Below are 26,305 nucleotides of genomic sequence, written 5' to 3' on the forward strand. Positions count from 1 at the left end.
GTATTTATTTATTGTTGTATCGGCTTAAAAATGTAACGAAGCATAAGGTTAGGACCCATGAAAAAATCATCGTGACCAGTGAATAAGTGTTAATAATAATTTAGATTATTGTCTTCTAAAACATTTTTTGACACCAAAAATCAAACGACGTGAAAAATACCCTTTACTCACCGAGCTCAAAGATTAAGTTTTCTTGACATTTAACAGTATCCACGAAATTGCTTACACATGGGCAAAATAATTTTACTCAGTAATGCACATATTTTTAAAGACCCGACGTACTCCTTTACAACCTATGACTGTCTACCACCTTTTGAACGAGTCTTACCAAAAAAAAACCTTTCTTCTAACAAGTCTCGGACTATCTTTAGTGTGGTTTTGGGAAGTCCAATACAAGGTGCGGAACCTTTAAGGGTGTTGTCTCTCCTCTTAAGAGAAATGTGGGGGAGGGGGGCGTGTCGGAATCTTGGTAGGGTTGAGTGGTGGTGGCACAAGGGGGAAATAAAAGGACGAGGCCAAATACGTACGTGGTGTGGGGTCGGCGTAGGATGTTGTGTGGGGACCTCCCGAGACACCCTCCCTCTCCCGTCCGTGAGACCGAGGGGCTGTTAATTCAATTTTCATGGCCGGATCCTGCGGGATAAGCAGGGGACCCCGAGGGGAAGAGTGGTGGGAAAAGGGTATAGTGGGATTATGGGGAGGGGGTGAAGGGTTAAGGGAGCAGGGAGTGGGGGGAATGAGGAAGGGGGAGGCGTGTGCGTTGCGGGGGATGCGTGGGAGCTAAGGGGGCAAGGGTGGAGGAGAGGGAATTAGAGACACTTCCACGTCAAAGGGTTTTCGGGGCAGCTAGGGCTAGGGTGTGTGTGGGGGTGAATAAGGGCGAGGTTCCTTCTTCGACGGCCGGAAGGAGATTGGAGAGAGAGATGCCCCATGGGTTTTGAGTGTTCCGGGGGCGGAGACCTGTAGGGGGTGGGTGTGATAAGGGAGAGCGTGCTTTAGGGGTTCCGGTAGGATGGGGGGGTAGGAAGATCCCTTAAAACTCCCCCCCCCTTCCATGGGGAGGTGGCGAGCGGCGAGGTGAGAGAGAGAGAGAGGAAAGCAGAAAGATTGAAAAGAGTTTCGCCAAGGAGGTAGTCAGTCGTGTGTGGGATGTTAAATAGCGTGTGAAATTTCTCCCACGCGTTCTCGGACGAAATCGAGAAATGCTTTTAGCCCTTCTCTGATGGAAATTTGGGGTGATTTGAAATTACTATTTCATTCAGACGCGCGCGGTTTCTTAATTTTGCGGGAAGGGTGTTTGGGGTAAAAGTTCCCCATTCAATTTTGTCATCCCAATAATTTTTATGATGCACCAAAAGGAGACGATGTACAAGAAATTTAACATATTAGATGTTGCGGGTATTATTCATTTTTAAGATTAGTCTCCAGGGTAACCCTAGGTGAAAAGATAGTTATATACTAATTTTTAATAACAACAATTCGAATGTACTGTCGGCTTCTTTCTTAGTTCAGACCTCGACTGTCACACTTATACACGAGTTTGGGAATGATAGGTGAGAATAGAGATCATATAATACTAAACCCTATACAATGTATGGATTTCACACATTTATTGGGGTAGGTTGGCCTGTTCCCCTCCCTCTATCCAATTTAGTTTCTGAAGAAGATCTGGTAGTCGAAAAAAACACACAGCTTGTGTGAAGCTGAGAGTTCCCAGAGGCGTCAACCGGGTGGCGAGCGGGACTACAAATTAGTAGCTAAGCCCTCTACCTACTAGTCCATCATCTTTTCCATTGATGTTAATGACTGCATTTTATTTCTTCAATTTTTCGACATGTGGCCGACTGTTTAAAAGATTTCAGAACAAATGCGAGTAGATACTCCCGTAGAAAAGCTAAAGTGTGTTAATAAAAACTCTTTGATGTAACTAATAGAAATGATGACAACGGATATTCCTAAGAAACAATGTATATGCAATTAACGGACCTCAGTGGCTTACAGGAGATATCAAAATATTCTCATGAAAAGAGAGAAAATTTAGGGAAAAATATAAAATTCGGAAGGGGCACATTTATTGATGAGATCCTAGGGAAAATAAAATTAACGAGAAAACAAAAAAATAACAATTTCCATCTGCTAGATAGATAGCTAAATTTCAAATAACATTGCAATGTGAATACTCCCAGTAATATCCAAAAACACCTTCGCTTCTTCCTGGGATGCATTTCAACTGTTTACTCGGCCAAGGGGTGTAATATTTGTGTAGTAAACTGACAGCACGCAAAAAAGTGAATGATTTTGAAATTTTCCTAAAGGGTCTTTGCTGCGGATCTGAGCAAACCAAGTGAAGATCCCTTTTTAAGTTGCATATTAATAAATTACTCTGCGACTTCAAAGGATGAACAAGTAGATCCTTTGCATCGAGACAAACATATCCTTTAAACCGGAGAATATACCGGTTCTCAAAGAGCTAGCTGTACGAATGGCGCGCCGCTTCCGAAGCACGTATTTAGCAACTCGATTTCACAAGAAATGATTTTCCAGGACAAGTAAAAAGCCAGCATAACCTCTATCTTTAAGAATTGAACCTTTAATGCGCAGACATATTCTAACGCATCATTTAAAGAAATGTTATAAGGTCAATAATGAAAGGGAAGTGGCATAGTTTTCACTTAATAGATTTTTAATGCCGCCTAGTTTCACTACACTAGAGTCATCAGAACTAGTGGGCCCCTTCTGTGGAGACACCAAGTATTGTAAGTGTATTTCATTATAATGGAATTCTATAAAGTATCGGCTACAACTAGCGCACAAAATAAGTTCAATAATAATTTTGGAGAACAACTGCAAGCGTTTATATTCATTGCTTTTTTAATTAAAAAAATTCTTAGAGAAGTTGTGTAAATCACCTTAAATTATAAATAGGCATATTATTATGACTAACTCGTCATATATATATGAATACCGCCAGGATATGGAATGAGTAGAAAAGAAAAGAAACATCTCCCTGTATTTCCTTGGTAGAATGATGAGATTGGCACTGTTCTTGGCATACCTTAATAGTTACGATAAACATTTGTCAAAAATGGTAAATTTTTGAACAGAAATTTGCTAGGCACAGTAGCCTTTTTCTGCTGTACTCCGAAGCCATTGCATTGGCATTGCATGAATATTCCTAAAGCAACTGTGAATATGACGAATCCTTAAACGCTGTATACTTTCTGCCGCTTTCAATTCGTATTCTTTTCCTTGCCTCATTCTTGTTTTTCCACCCAACATTCACACTCCTATTATTTTAGAATTTAGTTACCTATTAAACATTCCGCAAGCACTTGCCTTGTCTTCTTTGAATGTCTCTCAGCACGTTCTTTGTTCCTCTACTGCGCACAAAACCTTTTGTTTTTAATTCAATTCATTTTACTTTTTCCGTTCTCCCCAACTTACCACAGAAGTCTCCAATCATAGCTTATTCTTTTGCCTCCCCGACAAATATTCCGAACCGTAAGAAGCTATTGCTCCTTATTAATATTTCTACAAGTATTTTCTTTGCATATTTATTTAAGGTGACTATCGTTGAATATTACGTCTTTATAAAATAATATTTCTTAAATGTGCTTGAATTACATCAAACCGCCAAATATTTGCAAATGTTAGACGGAGTCGTCACCGAGGCGACAGATATGATGCATGCATAATAATGCGGTAAAATACATTTTATTTGTCTGGCCATTAAGTGAAACTGAGAGTTTTTCCAGTGGGCAAAAGGCCTTCCATGCAGAAACATTCTCGGTTGCCGTTGAATCTTGAAATAGAGATTGAAATACGTTTGCATTTGCAGGAAAATAATGCTGAGAAATGGCAAAAGTTCGGACTTTTGCCAGCTCATCAAAAATAACATCAGGAGAATTTAGAATGTAACTCGTAATGATTAAGTTAGAAATATTTAGCTGCCCAAGATGGAGAGATTTAAGGATTGGTGTCTCTCAAATAGTTGCAACTCAAACAGAGCCCGTTTTACAGATTTTCATCTCTTCCTTTTAAAGTCCTCGCAATCATAATATCCCGTGCACTTCGTCCTTACGTTGCATTGTGATAAAGAGTATACAACAGTTGCGGAACGTTAAAATAACGTTTCTGCATATTCGATTTTGAAAATGTATGCGATTTTTTCTTCTTTCAGATAAGTGCTCCTTTGATTCATCAGCCGTGTGCTAAAGTGAAGACGACCTCGGATCAAAAGCGAAGTCCAGAACTTGTAAGTGTTATTTATATCTTCTTTTGTCTCTCCATTATCGCATCTTCACAGTGTTTTCATCTCCATAGTTTGACGTGTATTTTATGAATGGCGTTACTTTTAAACTTTCGTTACTCACGAAACCTTTCAAAATACTTAACGAAAATATATACGGGATCGAGGGTACAGTGTATTCTCAGCGACCGTTACCAGTAATTTTCTCCAGATCTTCTGTAGCCATTGGACCCTCAACTCGTTAATATGCAGAATATTGCTTTCAAAAAAAAAAATACAGATTATAAAGTATATTTTATAAAATTATGAATGAATATATGAGCGCGGTATCTTTCATGTCGGATGACGTAATGGCCCAGTGAGTTTAGAGCTGAAATACTGACTCGAAGGCCAGGATACTGTTCTAATGACGCCCCTGAGCGCCCTCAGTTTCACCCGAGCTGTGAGATTTTTAGGGTATTTGATATAGTACGGAAACCACAAGTGGCATAGGGAAAGGAGTTGACCCCTCTTAATTACTATGATATCTGAGCTTTTATACTTTAAAGGGTTTATTACTAGATGAAATGAACCCTCATTCATTAATCTGACCTTCACGTTTAATACTGTGATTATCTTTGAGGAGAGGACGTTGAATCGCGAACCTTTCTCTGATTAATTGAAATGAGTGAAGGAAAGTTTAAAGCCTGTAAGTTTGATAAACTTGAATTTATAATAAACGGTGTGTGATACCTGCAAATAACCTTGGATAGGGTTTATAGCAAACGCGATCAAGTTCTTTTGCAGTAGTTCTTGCTCCGAGTTTCAGTTCTCGTGAACATTTACGCCTATAATTACATATTTTGTGTGCTCGAGATACTCATTTCGCCCTGGTGAAATTACGCTCGTTGGAGAGGAGACTTCGAGTCTCCAACCTTTCTGGACGGGGCTTAGCCGGTCCATTGATTGTGAATGGTCCCATCCACCACCGTAGCGTGAGCGTCCTCTTCCACCTCCTCCTTCCCGCCAAACCTATTCCTGCCCAATCGCGATTCCTTTCATTCCTCAGATCCCTCCTCCCGAACGATGCGGAACACTCTCCAAGGCATTCCCCCTCACCCCCAAAGCTCAAATTCCTTTAAATACATTTGACGCCGCTCCCCTCCCACTCTCCCTTCCCACGCTTGCTCATCGTTTTCGCGAAACCCTTGGCCAGTCCGTCTCTCAGAGAGATGGATAATTCGCGTCCAAACGAGAGGCGGCGCTTACCCTGCCGGCATAAGTTACCCGCCCACCCCCTTGGCCAATCAGAATGGAGTGAACCTTCTATTTCACCCTCACGTAAGTCAATTCTAGCGGTAATATTATTGGATTGCAGTAATTCGGGTCTATTCTGTCTTGGTCACTAGTAGTCATTCGCGCTGTAAATATTTCAGCTCAAAGGTATTACCGACTCCTGCTATACCTATGCCGGGAATAGTACCGCCCACTTCTCTTATAGATATATATATATATATATATATATATATATATATATATATATATATATATATATATATATATTTTATTTTAAGGTAATCTACCGGTTAAGGTAGGTTTTTGGATGGACACAACTACCAAACAAACATTTTATGACCCCTTAGAAAACACAAAATCCATCATCCTACTCTATATCAGGTCCCTCTTCATCTCTGAGTACTTTCTTCCTCCCTCCATCCCGTCCAACATCCCTATCCTGTTCCTTCCCTTTCCTCTTTTGCCCAACATTCTCCCCTCAATCACACTCTTCAACATCCCACTGCCGGTCAACACCCCCTTCATCCACTTTTCCTGCCTCCATAGGATTTCTCCCAACAAACCCCTCTCTTCGCCCACCATACTTCATCATTTGTTTTCTTCTCTATCAATGTTACCTTCTCCATCTTCTCCACACCCACATTTCAAAAGCCTCCAGTCTACGTCTATCCTCCTGCTTCAATGACCACGTTTCCGCGCCGTACATAGCTACGCTCCATATCAAAGTTTTTACGAGTATTTTCTTAATATCCATACTCAACGTCCCTGTCATCAGCTCCCTCCTCGTGGAAGCCTCTTTGCCTAGCGCAATTCTTCTCCTTACGTCCCTACTACTTTGACCGTGTTGGCCCAAAACACTACCGAGATACGTAAACTGTTCTACCTGCTCTAGTTTTTGCCCTCCTATTTTAATGTTTAGCTGAGCCTTTTTCTAATATATATATATATATATATATATATATATATATATATACACATACATATACACATATACATATATATATATATATATATATATATATATATATATATATATATATATATATATATATATGTATATGTGTATATGTATGTATATATATATATATATATATATATATATATACATATATATACACACATATATATATATATATATATATATATATATATATATATATATATATATATATATATATATGTATGTGTGTGTGTGTGTGTGTGTGTAAATAAATGTGTGTGTATAGTATGTATATAGTAATCAACCCGAAGGTCGGTTTAGCAGGTAATGGTAGAATTCACCTAGTACTAAGCCCTTTGCGGCGTGTGAAATTCACACATCAGTTTAGGGGGGGCAGTTCATTTCCCTGTGCGGGTTATGGTTTCCCAGGAAGACCTGTTACCCGAAAAATCACTTGGGTGGAGCTGCCAGTACCCAGAGTGCCTCGCCCGGGAATCGAACCCGGGACCCTCCGGTCAGAAAATGTGGCTACCCTGAAAAACTACTAAATAGTAAAATCCTCAAACCGTCAACCCAATACACTCCCCTCCCCAAACCAAACCGCCCAAAATGCCCTAATCTTATCACCACTTGCTTCCCCGGAATACACAAAATTAAACATCTAATCCGTGACCTCTTCCCAATTATCAATAACACTCAGTCCACATCACTTTTATTCCCACACTGTCCCTCTGTTTCGTTTAAACGCCCGTCGAACTTGCGAGACATCTTCAAGTCCACAAATCCAACTTCAAGCACCCACGTCTCTCCCCCACCCCTATCCGCACCATGCAACCGCCCACGCTGCAAATGCTGTCATCTTTTAAGATTCTCCCCCTCAATCAGTACCAACTCCCAACCACTCGCCACCTGTACCTCAAAAAATATTATATATCGCCTCTCCTGTAACTTCTGCCCTGCCTTCTACGTGGGCGAATGCACGACCGCACTCTCCCTCCGCATGAATAACCACCGATATTCCACCAAATCTCCCACCTTTCTTAATTATCCCATCCCTACTCACACCGCTTCCCACAATCGATCTTTTGACGACTGCTTCTCCGTTTCGGTGATTGAAATCCTTCCCAAATCTGCGAGTATAATAGAGGTGAGAACCCGCGAGATGGCGCATATCTGGGTGGCCCAATCATTCAAACCGCCCGGGCTGAATCAAGCCCACTGAATGCATCATATGGCTGCCTACATATCCCCCCCACCCCCTTGTTCATTTCCTATTGGTCCCTTTACCTCTCCTTCCGCCACCTCTGCCCCGCACATCCTCTCCGCTCTTCCCCGAGAACGCCATTCTGAAGACGACAGCCGTGCTGTCGAAACGTCAAATAACAAATTGTGAGCGTCGTTTCTTTGTGTCTCTATATTCTAAAAATCTACATCTGTGTTTATATATATATATATATATATATATATATATATATATATATATATATATATATGTATATATATGTATATATATGTATATCGCTCCAAAATCGCTCCAAAACATCAATAGGAAAGACGGATACCTTCTTATAAAGTGCTTTGAAGAGAGTCATTCGAGAAAGAGTTAATCAGGAAGCAGATAGATCGCGGTTAATCCTACATAAAGACGCCCTTCGATGAGATGTTTTCGACCTGAAGATGCCGAATGGATCACCTGCAAAACTGCTGCCATCAATGCCAATATACGCGTTGAAGACTGAAAGATCGAAAGATGAAGAGAAATTCTACTGATTAACAATACGGAAACATTAGTGCCATGAAAATTTTAATTTTTACTTTGAACATCCTCCTCTGTATTCGCCATTTTTTTCATCTCACTTGTATTTTCAGATCATAAAATGAAATATCCAACCTTGAGTTCACGAATGATTCCGATGCTTACCATATAGGGGATTATAATCTTCTTCCGATTCGAACTCATTAGCACTACCAGTTAGGGGTTTTCAATATTTTATGGTGATTAAACGAGAGGGCCAACTTATCCATCAATTTACAAACTCTCACACTTCATGTATTTCCCCAATCATTTGCGTATATTATTGCGTGAGAGTCAAGCAAGACGCGGCTTTCCATTCATTAAAACAGGCCATTTGTATGTATTTCACGACCAAAAAGAATTATGGTAAATAAAATTCCCTTTCTCTCTGTCTCTCTCGGTCATTCCTCCCTTATCGTGATTGGGGGAATTTATTAGATTGCCCACTCCGAAATGTGAAATAAAGACACTTCAATAAAAATCGAATGTTTTTATGTCATAAAACGAATGAACGAAGGGAGATGTCATTAACTGTGTAAAAAAAGTGTACATATGCCTACCTAATAATGAAGTCTTGTTTCAAAATACATTTCATGTTAATTCATTCCCTCTCGTATCACTTAAAATGAATTGTATAGATCAATAAACTTAAGAATCAGCGGATTTCAAAGCTGAAAAATGTGAACTATGAAAATAATTTTGAAGAAAAAGAAGTGGCATTAGAGATTTTGTTATTAATATTACTCGTCTGAATTTTATTAGATTCAGAAGTTTCTCTATAGTGTTAAAAAATTATTAATATATTAAGCATTGATCTGACTTCGATTCTGTTTCAATGCGCTCAGATGGTATCATAACTGCAAGGTACTATATATAATCAGAGTTAACAATTTCTGCTCATAAATATTTATTTAGGAGGATGGAGAGTGTGACAGAAATGTTAAAAATACTTTGCAGGGAATTTTGACAAATTATGAGCTAAAGGAACAGACTTTGTGGAATGTTCCGCACACTCAAACTAGATAAAAAAGCTTGGGGAGAACTAAGAAAGGAGACATGGGAAATCCTAAATTAATGAGAAGAAATAAGTACGAAGTGAAATGCCGGGCACAAAGAACTTATATAAAAATGCTCATTTCTCAACAAAACAATCACTTCAATGCAACAATTTCAGAGCGTAAAAATCATTCGCCTTGACTGGGACTCGAACCCAGATCCCTCAATATCCGGTCGAGTGCTTTAGCCACTTAAGCTACCGAGGCGTCCTTTTAAAATCAGAAATTTTGGGGCTTTTAAAGCCCCAACCATCATCATCATTTACATATGCATGTAAATTATATTCATTAAACAAAATTACATAACAAGAAGTTAACAGATGAGAATTTAAAAAAAAAATTAATCCTAAACCCACCTACACCACTGACAACTTCACTGACGCTACTCCTCAAAAACACTAATTTCAACCCTTTAATTCCCCCACATTAAACAGAAATAGGGCGAGAGAGCTTATTAAGTGTGGATGAGGAAAGATCCAAGAGATATCTTGATAGAAAAAGGGAAACGGGCAATGAAGACGAGCGTCGTCGTTAGAATACACGATATACCGAATATCCATACCGAACTCTAACAGGGTTAACTGAAAATGGAATGGGTTCTTTAAGGAGATAGGTCGTTGCTTTTATGAAGGAGTTTGGCCATAAGAATTCGAGAGTACGATTTAGGTCCTATTCCGCAAACGGGCAAAGGAGTAGAATGTGAGTGTTATAGGATCTGGAGTTTAATTTTACCTGATGCGTCTAGGACGAGTCATCATTGAAGGGGTGGAAAAAGTGTAAAAATACCACTTTGGTGCGAAATAAGTTTAGGAATGAGAGGTTTACGTACGCGTGGTGCCAATGTCATGACAAGAACACCCAGAGAGAGGAAGGAACATTGAAATTAGTCCCTCCGTTCTGTTTTCTTTCGTCGTTTACATACTCGAGATGTAAATAGATTTCACGACACTAACTGAAGTATTACGCCTCATCTGATTAATCTTGAGGAAAAGACATCTTTCTTCATAACAGTTAAAGAATTTAATTTCAAAAAGTGTACCCGGATCATTTGAAGGATCGGAGCTTTTTTTGGGAGTAAAATGGTATTATGTATAATCGTCATATTTTTGAAACATACGAAAATATGGGAATACAAAAACAGGGGCTGGGGAATGGGTAGAAGAATGCGTACATTATGTAAGACAGCAAATGGCATACGCACATGAGAACGGCAAGTATCCTAGGAAAATAATTGATTAGGTTCAAAGTGTGTCAAGGCAATAGACTGGGAGCGGAAACCATTAAGTTGATACTATGAATTCAGAGCTGACGGTTGGCATGTAATTATTTTGGGAGTTGATTAACTCTAAGTACGTGGATTGTAAAACTTAATGAGCTCGTAAAACAAGAGATTGGGGCCATTGCATGTAGTCTCATGCTATTATATTAGACTCCTACTTGTCTCCTATGATAACAATTATTATTTATCTTCAACTGGAAATTTAAGTTAAATAAGAAGATATAAACTGTTTCAACGAAATTAATATTTTTCTTAAGAGTTTTTTAGAGTAACTTTTACAGTTAAATAGGTTGACATAAATGTTTGTAACTATTAAATATTTGATAGTTGATTTGCGAGAATACTAGCAACAGCATTGTGGGACGTGGTTAAGAGAAAGAAAGGAAGAATAGTAATTTAGTATGGAGTCGGAAAAACGAAATATGGTCAAAGAGAGAGAAGGAGATGACTTTGGAAATCCGAAGAAGATACAAATGATGGGGGCATTGAAGATGGTGATAAATAGAAGCATATTAGTTAAAATGGGATGAGTGAAGAATATAAAAGGATTTTAGGCAATATGAGAGTGAAGCAGGAAAATGGGGTGATAAAGTATAAAATAATGCACGACATGGGTTATTTATTCTTTTCAGGTGTTCTTCTTCGGCACTCTCCGAAGATGTGCAAAAGTTTAAGAACGTCTCTCCAGATTTCAAAGTGTATAATGCAAATAATATTACCTCTCGGATATTGAGAGGTACTTTCTTGACATGAGGTTCCTGGGCCAGATGCTCGCATCATTTTTTATAGAAGAGCTAAAGATACAGGTTAATTATCGTAACCGTTTCAATGTATATCTTCGGGTTTACATTTTGAATGAAAACTTAGGTGGAATACTTTACTCGGAGACAGATATCCCGTTAAAAATATGATATATGTGTCGTGAATTTTCATACCTATCCTAAACATAACGCAGAGGTGAAAAGATATCTGACCATGAATAAAATTTACAAGTTTAATACATTATTTCTTTGTGTATGTTATATTTGGAAATTACGGAGTTTCGACTATGCTGAATATTCTGATAAACTGCGGAAGATGGCTACCACAGGAACTTTTAACCGAGTCATCCGCTAATGCGCATTACAATGCAACATTTTCGAAGTGTAAAACGTATGTAAGCGAAGGAAGCTAAACTGACTACAGCACTCGACCGGACATCGCGGGTTCAGGGTTCGAGTCACGGTCAAGGCGACTAATTTTTACACTTCAAAATGGTTAAAATTTTAAAAGTTAAAATTTCATGCCGAATATTGTTTTACACACATGTGATAATTCTCGGTACAATTCCCAGGCGGCCGACTTCTAAATTCTGACGGATTAGAGAACCTAGTGCAGCGTTTACGAAAAGTGCTTGGAAGTGAACTGCGATTATGTATAATGTGAAGTAAGTTTTTTTGAAACTAAAGCTTCTTTTCTTCTTCGTTTCCACGAAACGAATTAATTTTTTTAATGACCAAACGACCCTTACTTGTTAAGTGGGCTTCGTATTCTTGCTGTTATCATCGAGTACCCAAAACGAAATGAGGCTCACTCTTGGGAGATTGAGGATAATCATATACGATATCCTGCTGCATGCGATGCTTTGGAGGGCTCTACATATTCCCCAGCGTCTCACCTCGGGATTTCTAGTCCTGCGCCATTAATAAAGGCTAAACGGTCATCCTCAAACCTCAGCCTTAGTCCTCTCAAAACCTCCCGACCGCTATTCGTCCTCCCTGACCCTTCGCCCCATTTCATCCAACCTCCTCCCCTTCAGACATTTGTCCTAGTCTGCACGATACACTACACTCCACGAATAACCCACCCAATAATCTCCCCGGCCGCGAAAGGTTCTCCTCACCTCACAATCCTCTTCAACTTCTTCACTGAAACCGTCTTAAATACTTGAAATTATCGGACATTTTGCCTCGAGTAAACATTAAATGCCAATTGTTTCCCGCAGGACATTTTCTTGTGCAGTGGTGAGTGTTGGGAAGGGAGTGAGGGGGGGGGGGGAGGGTGACTCAAAGAGAGATGGAGGAAGCTGTTCAAAGAAGCAAAGTGTTTTGGAGAGCTATGATGAGGGCCTCGCTTTAGCATAAAAATAAAGTGAGAAAGGAAAACGTCCTTGGTAGAAAAAATCCTTCTTCTCTTACTGACAAAAATACTGATCGAGTAGGAATGATATCGGAGGAAAAACTCATTGGTAAGAAATCTCATATTCTTAAACAGGCGTTTGGCAATAGATTGAGGTACCTTAGGCACTCAAATGTTTATCACCATTGGGATGTAGGATGAATTAGATATTTCCAAGGGAACCAATGTCGTCAACGTGATCAGTAGTGATATTTTATTTTCCTCTCCGACGTCTTCACTCTTTCGGTTCACATAATCGTGTGGCGTTTCCATGGGATTCCGTTTTATTTCGACGTTTTGTCACGAGTTTGCCTATGTGAGTTTTTCCCTAACTACGGCATGGGTATTTGGGAGACATTGTACTCAATGTTATGTTCATGGGTCAGGCGAAAGAAGGGACTATACAAGTATAATCTTAATATCGCCCCAGTAAAAGATGAAATCGTTTTTTTATTATTTTAATCAGTGCTTGTTGAGACACATCAAATTGAATAGCTAAAGATTAAACAATAAATATGCAATAAATTAGAATATTATGTTTCAATATGTTAATCTATAAATGTTATAAGAGAATTATATAATGAGAGATGATGAAAATACTAAGTAAAATATTAAAATTCACTTATAAGAACGAAACGCGTTCATTACCACGGGTAAAAACGTTTGATAGCGACGAAACTGAATTATGATGTTTACATATTGGAATGCTTGTCTTGCTAAATCGTGTCTTGATAAATCAATTGAGATATTTCATTTAGTAATTTTATTTATTTGCTAACAGAAGGAATTTCATAAAAGTTAAGATGTCAGAGGTCTACGAAAAAAAATATTATTAATGAATGGTAAAAAGCTATTGCAATGTTTTTGATATGCATAAAGATATGTCAAAAGTGAAGTTTAAACTTAAATTTATTTAACGAAGAATGAATGTAAGTGACACTGAATCGTGAATCTGTGGGAGTTGCATCCAGTTGGAGATGGGGATCATTGGAATTTAGAGGATGCGATTTGAATAAAGTCATAAAAATTGGATACTCCATAATATATAATAGTTGTGCGGTGCAGGAAACAAATAATTGGGTCGAATTACTTTTGAAATATGACGAAAGTGGCGGATGAGGCAGAGATGAACATTCGCTTCAAACAGCAGGATCACGCAGCAATAAAAATGTTTATCTTTAAACCAGTACTTTGTATTCTAACCAGTTGCTTTAAAATAGTATACTGCGAACTTAATATGATGTTAATTTTGCCATTAAATTTATATTATTGACTAAGTTTCATCCATAATTCTACGGCTTATTTGAGTCGGTTATACAGAAATTTGGAGATTAACTTAATAAGATAGCTTCTGGACAAGTAGCTCTCTTTTGACAAATATGATTTTGATAAATTACCTAGCATACACATCAAATATAGTTGCACTTACGATGGTAGTTTGATAGTTTTTCCACCTCAACGTGAAGATGGCAGCGCTCTTCAACTCTGGTTAAGGAGTGCGTTTGCGCATGCGTTGACAGGTACTCAACAAAATTTAAGCCTTTTTGGACCTTCAGCTGATGGACAATTGTTTAAGTGAGTCGTTGTGAGGTTTTTGGTTGAATAGTAATAAGTTGAGAATTGAATTGTTTTTAATTATTTTTTCATATGCTATACGCCCGCGCAAATCAAAGACGAGTTGAACGCTGAGTACAGGGACTCTACAGCCTATATTTGGGGTACTGAGTACAGGGACTCTACAGCCTGTGCAATAAATGGGGATTAACACTTAATATAGATAAATGCGCAGTTTTGAAATTTCGGAACAAAGGAAGCGAGGAACAGGATATAAACTACATAATAGAGGGTGCAGTATTGACTACGGCAAATCAAGTTAAATATTTAGGGGTTGTTCTAACACCACGCCTTTCATGGGGAGCACATATCAGGACAATATGCGGATGAGCTTTAAAGAAACTTGGCTTCATATAACGAGTGGTGGGGAAATGTAATGAAAAAGTTAAAGAGAGGTGTTATTTTGCTCTAGTTAGACCCCATTTGGAATATGCCGCAAGTATTTGGGATCCGTGGGAGAAAATTTGGCAAAAAGAATTAGATAAAGTCCAGAGAAAATCCGCTAGATTCGTTAAAAATTGTTATGATAAGAACACAAGTGTGACAGGTCTCTTAGGGGATTTAGGCTGGGAACCACTTGAAGTGTGGAGAGAACAAGCGAGGCTTAGACTTTTAGAAAGGTTCAGAACAAACGAGTTTAACTATGACACTGAAGGAATTATAATGGCCCCACACTACTTAGGTAGATCAGACCACAAAGATAAACTAAGGGAGATAGATACAAATACTCATTCTTTCCCCGAACAATAAGAAATCATAATAGTAAGAAACCGAAGTCACTTTAGAAATATTGAAAACATTGAATTTACAAGTCGGAGCAAAGTTAAACACTGCAAAGCTGTTAGGTATACTTTCAGGTGCATGTGTATGTAAGATGTAGATTGATTGTCTGCATGTGTGTGGGGTATAAGTGTTCATGCATGAATGTATGCCATGTTTTTTTTTTGGATATATGATTTTGTGGTTATTGCATGCGGTTTTTTTTCTTTTTCTTTTTCTTTTCTAAATTACGGGTGGTGTCCTAACACCCCCCACCACACGCCCTTGCGGCGGCTTGCGGGGTATTAAGTAGATGTAGATGTATAATTACGACCATAAAATTTTGAACAGCTGAACTGAAACGCGGCCACTCTTTGGCTTATTATTATATTTTTAAAATATATTAACAGCGTTGAGTATATCAATCAAATAATACTGTCTGTTGCCTGACAGTTGCAATACATTTTCAAATGAGAGCTACATACCTCAAATATGTCTAAGGTCTAAGCTCTTTTAGGATTTGAACATTTTCCAATATAATTGGCACTTTTTGCAATATATGGGTTAAGGACTGGAGCTCGTTAGAAGAGTATTCCTATGATTTCTCTTTCACTATTTTTTATCCTACGGTTTTTTTATTTCCTTAGCCAGAATACACTTAAGTTCTACCCACCTACTGGCTCGATAAATAGCAACGCCACGTGTTTTAGAACTCCAGAATCCGCCGTCCTCCGCACCAATGAGTGCACCCACCCGCCATAACTAATATCGAACGGATCGCATCGCATTTCAGCGAACCTATTTCAATTAAAGAAAACCGCAAAGACCTGACGTGTTTACTCCTCGAAGAGCGACGCTCTAGCAATCTCATTCGAAATTACCAATAAAGATTCAATCTTAGCTTCAACGTTCCACATCCCAGCAGCGCGCGGTTCAACCGATGGAGCGAGAGGGGCCTGGGATTCCTCTAAAAGCTCTCTTGCTCCCGGCTTTGTCGATTCCAATTCGACTCTCCACCCACCCACTCCGCACCCCTCGCCCCCTCCGACCTTCTACCCCGCCCAGTAGAGGGGGTGGAGGGGGCTGTCATACCTCCCGTACCTACCTCCCCCTAAAGGAATCCGTCTCCCCTTTCCATTTCCAAAATCCAAACCTCTCTCTCTCTCCCCTTCTCCCTCCATGCCCCCTCGCAGCATTTTCCCATCGTCATGGATACAAATATAACCTCACGTATCGAAATGCAGTGGGAAAAGAAAAAAGGGGGAGGGAGCTAGAGAAGGAGAGAGACGGCGTTGTATCCTGCACGGAAAAGTAGTGTAGGGAAGAGGGGGGAGCAATCACAAAGCAGAACGAGGTTCCAGAGTCATTTGGGTAAATCGAGATCAGGAATGAAAAAAACGCGAGGTTGGCGTGGCGTGGGTAGGTTTGGCTCTATACACCACGCGAACTCCATCGCTCCGTTTCTCTATCTCCTCTGCTGATATTCTTGCCGTACCCCTTTCGGCCTTAGTATAAGAATTTCACATTTTTTCCAGTGATGTTTTCCTATTGATCCTTTTATTATCTTTAATGTATCAGGAGAGTAAGTTGACGTGCGACGTGACATTCATTAATCTGCGTGTGCGAGAGATTATTTTGGCGGTTTACGAGTATTTACCAGCCTTCAATTATTGGTATGAGTTCATTTCTGTGTGCTCGGCTTTCATCATTTCAGACCTTGGTGAACTGAATCTTATGGATTTCATAGGGTTCAAATTCCTTGATGAAGTGGAAATGAGAAAGGTCTTGAAATTATTGCATTTTTTGAGAAAGTTATATTTTCATAGATGAATAAGCTTCTAATTGTCTTTAAAGTGCTTATTTTTTACAATACTATGATTTTCAATAAATTAAATGCATTTATTTCATTTTTTATGCTTTATAAAGGTACAAAAAACGTCACCAATATATTTTAACATTTACTGACTTATTTGTTCAAGTTTACTCAACTCCTACCACTGCAAAATTAGCACTGACATTTTCCTATTAATAGTATTAAGTTAAATTGAGGAGTTCTTTTTCGTAGTTAACATTTTTACTAACAAGCAGAAATTTGAAATTTACGTGAGCTCTTTCGGTGTTTATCACCTGACCTAAATAACTCTAAAACGTTTTTAGGTAAAGTGAAAAAGGGCATTTCCTACGAATGGCATGCAGCATTTCTATGCATATTCACGCTGCTGGTCTCCAAACCAGATATCATTTTGATAATTCCAACGATCGTCTTTTTCATGGAAATATGTGAAAGCTTTAGGTGAACACTTAAACTCTTTTTACGACTAAATTAAGTCATAGTAGTTTTCCAATAACATCATCTTCAACCTGCCGCAGAAGGTTTTGTGCGTATTGATGACCCCTAGATCTCTCTCTGCGGGAACAATAGTAATCGCTCCCCATGGCGTCTCCTTATGTCATTGGTTATCTTAATTTTTACTTAGGCTGTAGAAACTCCGTTGTATTTCTTTAATTTAGGACTACATACAGGGTCCGTAAAATAAGTATCGTGTCCTGGTTCGCTGTAGCCTCAACGGAGCGGTGGATGGGGGTCCGACCGGTCGGCTCTGTAGAGGGGTCCCCCGCCACTCAGGCGCACTGTAGTTCAATCGCCTCCGGGCATGTGTTGAGACAGGAGGTGGATTATTGTGACGTGTGATTGTTTGTGGTGTCGTCTCGCCAACATGGAGCGCACCGTCGAGAAACGCTATGATGTGAAGTTTTGCATTAAACTTGGGAAAACCGGCCTTTCAGTCGGAACCGTCCTCAACATTGTTTGCGATGAGGAAAGTATGCGCGAAGCTGATGCCGAAAGTCTTGAGCGAGGAACAAAAACTGTCGCTGGTGGAAATTTCGTAAGAAATTTTGGACTGCATTCAGGAAGATGGAGATTTTCTCGACAAAGTTATTACCTTAAAGAGTAGCTCTGAACTAAGTGTATCGATGCAGGAGGAATGTATTTTGAAGGTTGTTAAGTAACTATAATGACGACTGCAATTAATTTTGATTTTGGAACCAGTACCGATACTTTTTGCACGGACCCTGTGTTATACAATATACATTATATAGTTACAGTTATAAGGAAAAATATGTTAAATGAAATTATTATAAGTTAAGTGTTATATGAAAGTTATATGAAAAATAATTTGATATAAATCTTAACCTATTTAATACCATAAAACGGGCTGTCAATTAAAAAAATGGAAAAAATTTATGTGGGGTAGATATTTGTTTTTTTTTTTAAATCTCCTTTTAATTGTATACACTTGTTCCTGCGCTGCTCCACATTTTTTTAAGACGTCCAAAAAAGGAGGAATTCAGAAGGCCCGAAAAATAGGCATCTATCATGGAGATGACCTCGTCGTTCCACGTGAATCGTTGTCCATCGAGCCATTTTTTAAGGTTGAAAATAGAAAAAAGTCACTGAGGGGCAAATCTGACGAATGCGGTATATTTTGAAATAATACGAACTTGAATTCCATGATTATTGCCATCTAAACTACACATGTGTTCACTTGTGCATTGCCTTGATCGAGGAGAATTTTTTCCCTCACCAAATAAGGACGTTTTTCTTGATTTTTTTAAGCGGTGCGATAATGACGCATAACCCTCTCCATTTATCTTTTGCCTCCTTACGAATATCAGAGGTCGGTGGTTCCACGAGCATCACGTTTTCGGTCGATTTCACTGTCTTCGTTTTTTTAGCACCGAGATCGATCTTAGAAAACCACTGTTTCGACTGTTCCTTTGTATCTATAGTGTAGTAGTGTATCTAAATTTTGTCCGCAATTATGTATTGACGCAGAAATCTGTCAGGATTGCGAAGGGAAAGCGCCAAACTAGCCTCTGAATCAACCAAGCTGTTGTTTTTATTCTCAACCAAGAGCAAGAGTGGCACTCAGCTTGCCTAGTTTTTTCAACTATAATTTAAATGATAAATTAAAAATACTGTTTCTTGTGATATAACTGTGCCTCGACTATTTCCCGAACTTTGATTCGTCGGTCTTATAAAGCCATATCGCGTAAATTGTCAATCATTTCGAAAGAATTCATTTTCGATGGATGTCCCGAACAATGATCTTTATTTTTAAATGTACGGCCACATTAAAACCCATTACCCCAGTTGTAAACCGTCGACAATACAGGAGCTGATGTGCTATAAACTTCATCCAACTTGGATTTGATATCTTTCGCTGTTAAACTTTTAAATATGTGTTTTCTCACCGCATGAAACTCATATTTTTTTCATTTTTGTAAATTATCAAAAGTTGATAACCGACTATGATAATGAAACCATATAATGAATATACACGTCGATGTGAATTGAACAGTAGTCTGGTAAGAGATGAGGTTTACTGACAACAAAACCTTTTCAATGTTATAATGCCATGTCTAGGGTTTTCTGAGGTATTATTAAAGGGCTAACGTGTGTGTAAGTATGAATATATATATATATATATATATATATATATATATATATATATATATATATATAAATAATGTATAACACTTAGCACTAGTGGACACAGACAAAAACACAGAAACACACAAAAAAGAGACTCACCATTTTTCGAATTTTCGGTGGTTATTGCCACCTTTATCAAGGAAGAGAGGGACAAAACGAGTTCTTTCCCTCTCTTCCATGATATACATTATCATTCACGTCCGTGAGACTTTCAAAAAGTGTTATATATATATAAATATATAAATATATATATATATATATATATATATATATATATATATTATTCACACATGTATAAATATATGTGTTTGCGTTGTGTCTATGCATGTATGTGAATTATAACCCAGGTAAGTCAATAGGTCCTGCCTAATACCCATTTCGATTAAATTTTAGCAGGATCTTACTAAAAAAATTTTAAAATCTGGAAACATATAGATAAAAAATGCAAGGATTAATATTAAAACTTTCCGAGACTCTCGTTAGCAGAACAGTATCGGACTCTCTTTTAAACAAAGTAGATGGGCCGAGGAAGGTTTTGCAGCGAAATTACCAGTATTTTTCGCTCATAAAGGATTACGGCAAACTTTCTCGTGAAAAACTTTTCTTCATTCCCTCTCTATCTCCTCCTCTACACCCCTTTCTCCTCCCCGTTTCCCCTTCCCCGTTCCAACCCTCTCCTTGCCGTGCTAATTAATACACACACCGGACCGTAATACCAAGTAATTACCTTAGATTCGAATAACACGCGAGCCAGGGAAATTCGATTAAAAAAAACGTTGAAAACTTTCGTCTCCTTTTCCTTGTGTTTGTTTTTTCAAATCCCTCGGCCTTTTGTTCTTGATAGATAAGGAGGAGGAAAAAAAGAGGACATAATGAAAGTCGCGCCCTCAAAACATTTTCTGCATTAAATTTGAGTTTTAACCACACCCCCTCCAAACCATGGAAAACTTCAGGAGGATGTGACGTGGGAATTATATGTGTGTGTGTTTGAGTCTTTTCCCCTCCCCTTCCCCGACTGGGATTATCAGCTAAACGCTGTTTTCTGTATCCTTCCGCAGCCTTTTCAGCGAGTACCGAACACCGAGAAAGCAAACGAGATGTTCTCCCTCCCAAACCCTTTTCAAAGTTGACGTCCATTGTATTGTACCCTCCGCTCGTGAAGTCTCCCTCTTCCGATGGACTCGCGCCGTTGCCGGGGTAACCCATAGGGCATGCAGGTGTAACAATCGAGTCGCTTCAAGTGCAATCCTTTTGTCTCTGATGTCATGGCATTTTGAAGACCTATTCCGTACACCAGGAGAGGCATCATGGAAAAGGGAACACATACCTCCTAGTTTATTTTTTGTAATTTAAGTTTCTTTTGTAATTCTTGAACTCCCGAATCCGATGAGCCATCTTTGTGTCTGGACATTCAAAAACTGTTCAGGAATCGTTTAAGGGATAGTTTAATTGATGCAATTGCTTCCTACAAGTTTTCATTTATTTGCAAAACAGAAGCAAAGGCTCATGACAATTCCCGGGCTACAATGCAGAGAGTGAGAATTGGGATAACCTGATAGAAAACTGAGTTGATTCCAAATGCAAAAATTACGTTTTCCAAGGCTTCAAAACTCGTTTTAGCACGATGTCATCTTTAAAAGTGCACAAGCGGTCCATTAAAGAAGGGCGTGTTCTCTTTCATTGGGCTTCCTGGATCAAATTCAATGGTGAGTTAGCTAAGTGAGAAAGCTACATTGCCGTATGTTTTTTTATGGCTTTTTTCACTTCCTCCTGATTTCTGCAGGGTTGATGGTCTTCTTAAATGGTTTTTCCATGAGAATTGACTCTCAATATTAAAATGTTAGATCTTATATGCCTGTAAAAAGAAATGGGCAGAAAGTAACAGAACTCCTTAAAAATTTTGCAACAAAAATATGATATGTGTAGTAAAAACTAGTTAGATATATTTGCTTCATTTTTTGAGCGATATTTTTTGTAATAATTGCAGTCCTATATTTCATTAATTTCCTTTGTTTTTTAATTCAGTCTCTCTCTTTATCATTGAAGTGATTCAATTTCTGATTTCTATGGTATTTAGAATTAGGGCAACGTCCTTCCCATATAAAAGGATATTACACCGTACAGGTGCTCTCATACTTAATTATGGCAGTCGTTTTAAGCTTGAATGATTTCTGAGATATTAAAGCACAAACCTTGATTGAAAATCTTAAAGCTTTATCGACTTTCAATCTATCAGTATCCCTGTAAATTATTCATTGCTTTCAAATTTATTTCAGATAATTTACAAAAAAATCAGTACACAGCTTACATCGGTGTGGATATAGTTACGTTTTGATTCCTTTCCCTGGAGTATTGATTGTTTTTTTTTAAGAGTTTCGTGTCAACTTATCTTTGCCAATCACGATCACCTTGGTACTATGCATAAAAATGCATTTAATGGGTTGCATTATTTACTCGTGAGTGTTTTAACACAAATGATATTTACAGATTTACTGTATTTGCTTTTACAAGAATATTAAAGGGAAACGTGTGATTTGATGTATTTAAGAACAATTTGACCGCGTTATTAGCATTTCCAAATATTTGTCACAAATTCATCAGCATTTAATTTTATTTTCTCGATTCAGCCCGCCTTTTTTTAGATAAAAATGGTGTAATATTAAGAACAAACTTGCTGTTACCTCATTTTTTTCCCTAAAATATTATTTATTACTAGCAGTATTTATAACTTCATTGGTTAGGTTTGTCTTGGATCCCGGGGACGACACATTCTACAGTCTTCCACCCTTCTTATTATATCAATCTTAAATCATATCCTACACAATACTAAGGTATAACTCATTCTTTAACTCTGCAAATATTCTATATCCCATTAACTTCGTTTAAAATACCTATAATTTTTCTTCCTCTACCTCCATTTCTTAGCATTCTCCCCTTCATTACCAGATTCAGCATCTATTTTTCCTCCCGTCTTCGAAATTCTCCGAACCCAATATTATCTCTTCCATTATCATCTTTACAGCTTCTGCATTTGATTTCATTTCCGTTTATTTTATATTTACTATTGTTTTCTGACCCATATCTTAAAAACTAATAATGCACGCTAATGTCCTGCCCCAAAAAACAAGTTTCCTAGCGACACAAGACCAGTTATGGTAATCAGTAAATAAATAAAAAAAGGCATTTTAATTTTAAAATATTGAATATTTTTTTGTAAATTGAACTGTTATTAATCAGTGGTATGGAAATGAATAAATCATTGATGCCACTAACTTTGTCGTAAATTGAAAGACATATCATAAAAGAGAACTCGCTTGACGTCAAGAACTATTTGTAAACTTTAAAAGGACAAATTAAACCATAGATGTTCATCAAATGTTTGAGTGCTTACATGTAAGCACATGCATTTTTTAAGCTTGAAATCAAATATCCATTTTTAGTAAAAGAAATTCAACAATGCTTAAGTAAATATGGGACATGAACAATTTTAGAACAATATTATGTTTCCACGAGTTAAATTCAAAAATCAAATTAAGGACTAGCAGTTAATATCTAGGAATATTTAAAATTGAGAAAACATAGGAAAACTTTAAACTAAATCATTTTAAGGAAATGAGTATTTTAATGACATTAATGTGGTGATTTTTGATAAAACTCGCATCTTTGAGCTTTTTTGGTTGCTTGGAATTTGGGTGATTTTAATATTCCTTTTTCCAAACTACATGTTTATAAGGTTATAAATTAAAATATTGCAAATCCATCCTTAAAATGACGGGCTCTTTGTTGTCACAATTTATCTCCCGCGGAATCGTCTTTATTCTGTGCCTCTTGAAATATGCGATCGCTGTTCATTTTGCTTCCCCAAGAGGAAAACTAACTAATTTTCTCCTCTCCCAGCCGTGGCTTTCTTGGCGCCCACGCCTTAGCTTAACATTTCATTTCCTGCAAGCCTCCTCCAGAAATTCCCTTTTTATTCCGTTTGTCCGGCCATAATGCCAACCGCGCCCCACCCTCTTCCTCACCCTCCACCCCCATCCCTCCTTCCTCTCCCCTGCTTGCCTCAATCTCCTCTATATCCGTCTCCTTCCCTCTCTCCGAAAGCACCCCTCTTGCCTTTTCCACCCCCTTCCACCCTCTCGCCCTGGTAACCGTCCCATCCCCCCCCTCCACCTTGGCCCTCACACCGCATCTTAGCCGCCTCGAGTCCCCTCCACCGACAACGCTCTCCCTTCCAGCTCCAGAGTCATTAACTGCCCTCGCCGTTGCCACAATGACTCGCGACTCTCGTGCCCTCTCTCAGAAACCATTTTAACTCCTTTCTTTAAGCCATTCCCTCCCCCACCACAATTCCCGTACCCTCTCTCGTCTCCCGACGCTGTCACTCTGTTGGTGTTCCCCACGCTCTCCTTTTCATCCTCCCTCTTTCCCCCATCTCTTCTCTCTCTCTCTCTCTCCACTTTTTTATTTTGTCGAAAGTAGCTAGCTTCGTGAGCAATTTAGCTCTCCCTCAGAATGATGCTTCAATTGCAGGAAAGCGAATCCCTTTAGCGGCCACATAATTAAAATTATATAACTTTCAAAGCGGGATGTTTAATATTTTTTCCACTGGAGAGCAGCAATTTTTTCCAGCCTCAAGGAATCGTTACCGTCGGTATAAAATGCTGTAGTTGCATTATAGATTTGAGATCAGTACAAGCCGTACGTCAAGTATGTTGAAAGTGTATTCGTTTAAATGTGTTACGTTATTGATTATTTTTGGAGCAATTTATTTGATCTAAGGGAAATCGGTAGTTACTATAGGTTTGGCATTACTCTAATATTCCCAGACATTCCAAGTTCACTAAAGATAAAACTGATTATGGTTTCGTTATTTAAATATTTATTTTATTATTTTTTAAACTAGTCAAGTGCTAACCCGGCCGAAACTTGTAATGCAAAAAAATCCTTTACTTTTGACGCGACTGTTGGATTTACTATTGGTTTTGCTTATCCTGGTTATTCATGCAATCCTTACTGCGTCTTAACTCATTCAAGTTTCCTTATTTTAATTTTCAACGCCTTATTATTAATCCTTTGTCTTAAATTAAGTAGCAAGGAAGCTCTTTCTTCTTCTTGTTAGACCCAGTGGGAGACAAACAAAAGGCTGAAGATATTCAATTGCTCCCGGCTCAACCTTGTGGAAATTCATTTTAACAAAATTAAGAATACAAAGTATCTTTCCACTGTCCTTTATTTGCGTACAACCGGTTTCAACGCTCAAGCGTCATCATCAGGTACTGACAGGTACGCAAATAAAGGACAGTGGAAAGATACTTCGTATTCTTAATTTTATTAAAATGCTGAAGATATTATTATGATTTTAAATCAGCCAGTCTTGCAGATATGCAATCATGAATTTCCTCCAACTTTTTTGAGCGACGCCCTGATCCTTTGGGAGATTTTATCTGAATGAAAACGTTTCTTTCAACTGTATTTACCTAGCAGTTTCACTTGGAAGTATTTATTGTTGAATAGGAAAGTATACTTCACTTTCATAAATGCGTGACAAGTCATATGTCAATGACCTCCAATTGGTCAGATTCAAGTATTTTTAAAGGATACTTTCCGTTCAGAGATTGACCTTTTTATTCAGCTCTCCTACGTCTTACTAGAACTTGGATGTCACCATCACGTTTCAAGCGTTAGCCAATCAAGCCTACTTACTGGTTGTATTTTATTTTTTTATTCATTCGAAGTAGATTCCTCTTGACAAGGTTTACGTTACGTGACAGAAAAGTTATTAGCAATGCCTCTTCTGAATCAGTACTTAAATCTGTGATTCCGTTCACGCTTCTCTGTGTACATTCAATATACAATGAGTTCTCAGCTCCATTTGCGTAACCAACTACATTCTAAGGTCTTAATTTTGTCATATTTTTACCATGGGAACAAGCACATGTTTACTTTTTATATGCGGGGTGGGGGAGAATTTTTTCATAAAACAAGAATATTTCTCAAATATAGCATGCCGGAAAAATATTCGCCAAAACCGAATTTTTACGAAACGGTTAAGTTTTGTTAGTTGTTTAGTCATGGAATTTTCTCATTTTCTATCGTTACACACGTAACTTATACATATATTTGCTCCCGTCTCCTCATAATTGACTTTACGAGTAATTTAAAGACGTTTTTTATATTGTTTTAGGTTCCACCCTTTGTTCCTAACTTTCATCTTTAATCACCTCGGGAGAAGGCAACTCAGATGGGATTTCAATGGTAAGGTCAAAGTTAATCGCGCGCAAAGTCTTACTCCTTGTGAAAGGAGAACCTTCAGGATAGAAGGAAGAGATCATTTTCAATTTTGACGCACCAAAGTTCACACACTCGTATTACCTTGGATATTGGGTAGAAATGCTTGGTTAACATCATTCAGATTTTGCCCCAGGATTTTCAATTGATGACCGTTTTAACTGTCAGCCTAAAGTCCTTCATTTTCATAAATGTACTCAGTATTAGGTTCGTTGTAATTTAAATTATATATTTGATTTATACACGCTGAATTATAATACCTTACCGTCCTAAACGTAAGCTCATCCGGGGAAATATCTGAGATGAAAATACAACTTCCTCGACGAAATTCAGAGTGTCGACAAGTATGGATGAGCTTCTGATTATGCATGTATAGCCTTTCTTATCAAATTTCCA

At 38.2% G+C, this 26,305-nt stretch overlaps 1 long non-coding RNA gene across 1 annotated transcript in view; it reads left to right on the forward strand.

The window, feature by feature from the left end:
* Nucleotides 1–26,305, forward strand: part of LOC139698977 (uncharacterized) — a 639,213-nt gene that overhangs the window by 207,035 nt on the left and 405,873 nt on the right. The window contains exon 2 of the long non-coding RNA XR_011703037.1: nt 4,181–4,255. This is a non-coding gene — a long non-coding RNA (uncharacterized lncRNA). The remainder of the gene's footprint in view (nt 1–4,180; nt 4,256–26,305) is intronic.

The sequence above is a fragment of the Hetaerina americana genome, unplaced genomic scaffold (assembly GCF_022747635.1).
Source record: "Hetaerina americana unplaced genomic scaffold, ioHetAmer1.1.p SCAF_9, whole genome shotgun sequence".
Taxonomy (NCBI): domain Eukaryota; kingdom Metazoa; phylum Arthropoda; class Insecta; order Odonata; family Calopterygidae; genus Hetaerina; species Hetaerina americana.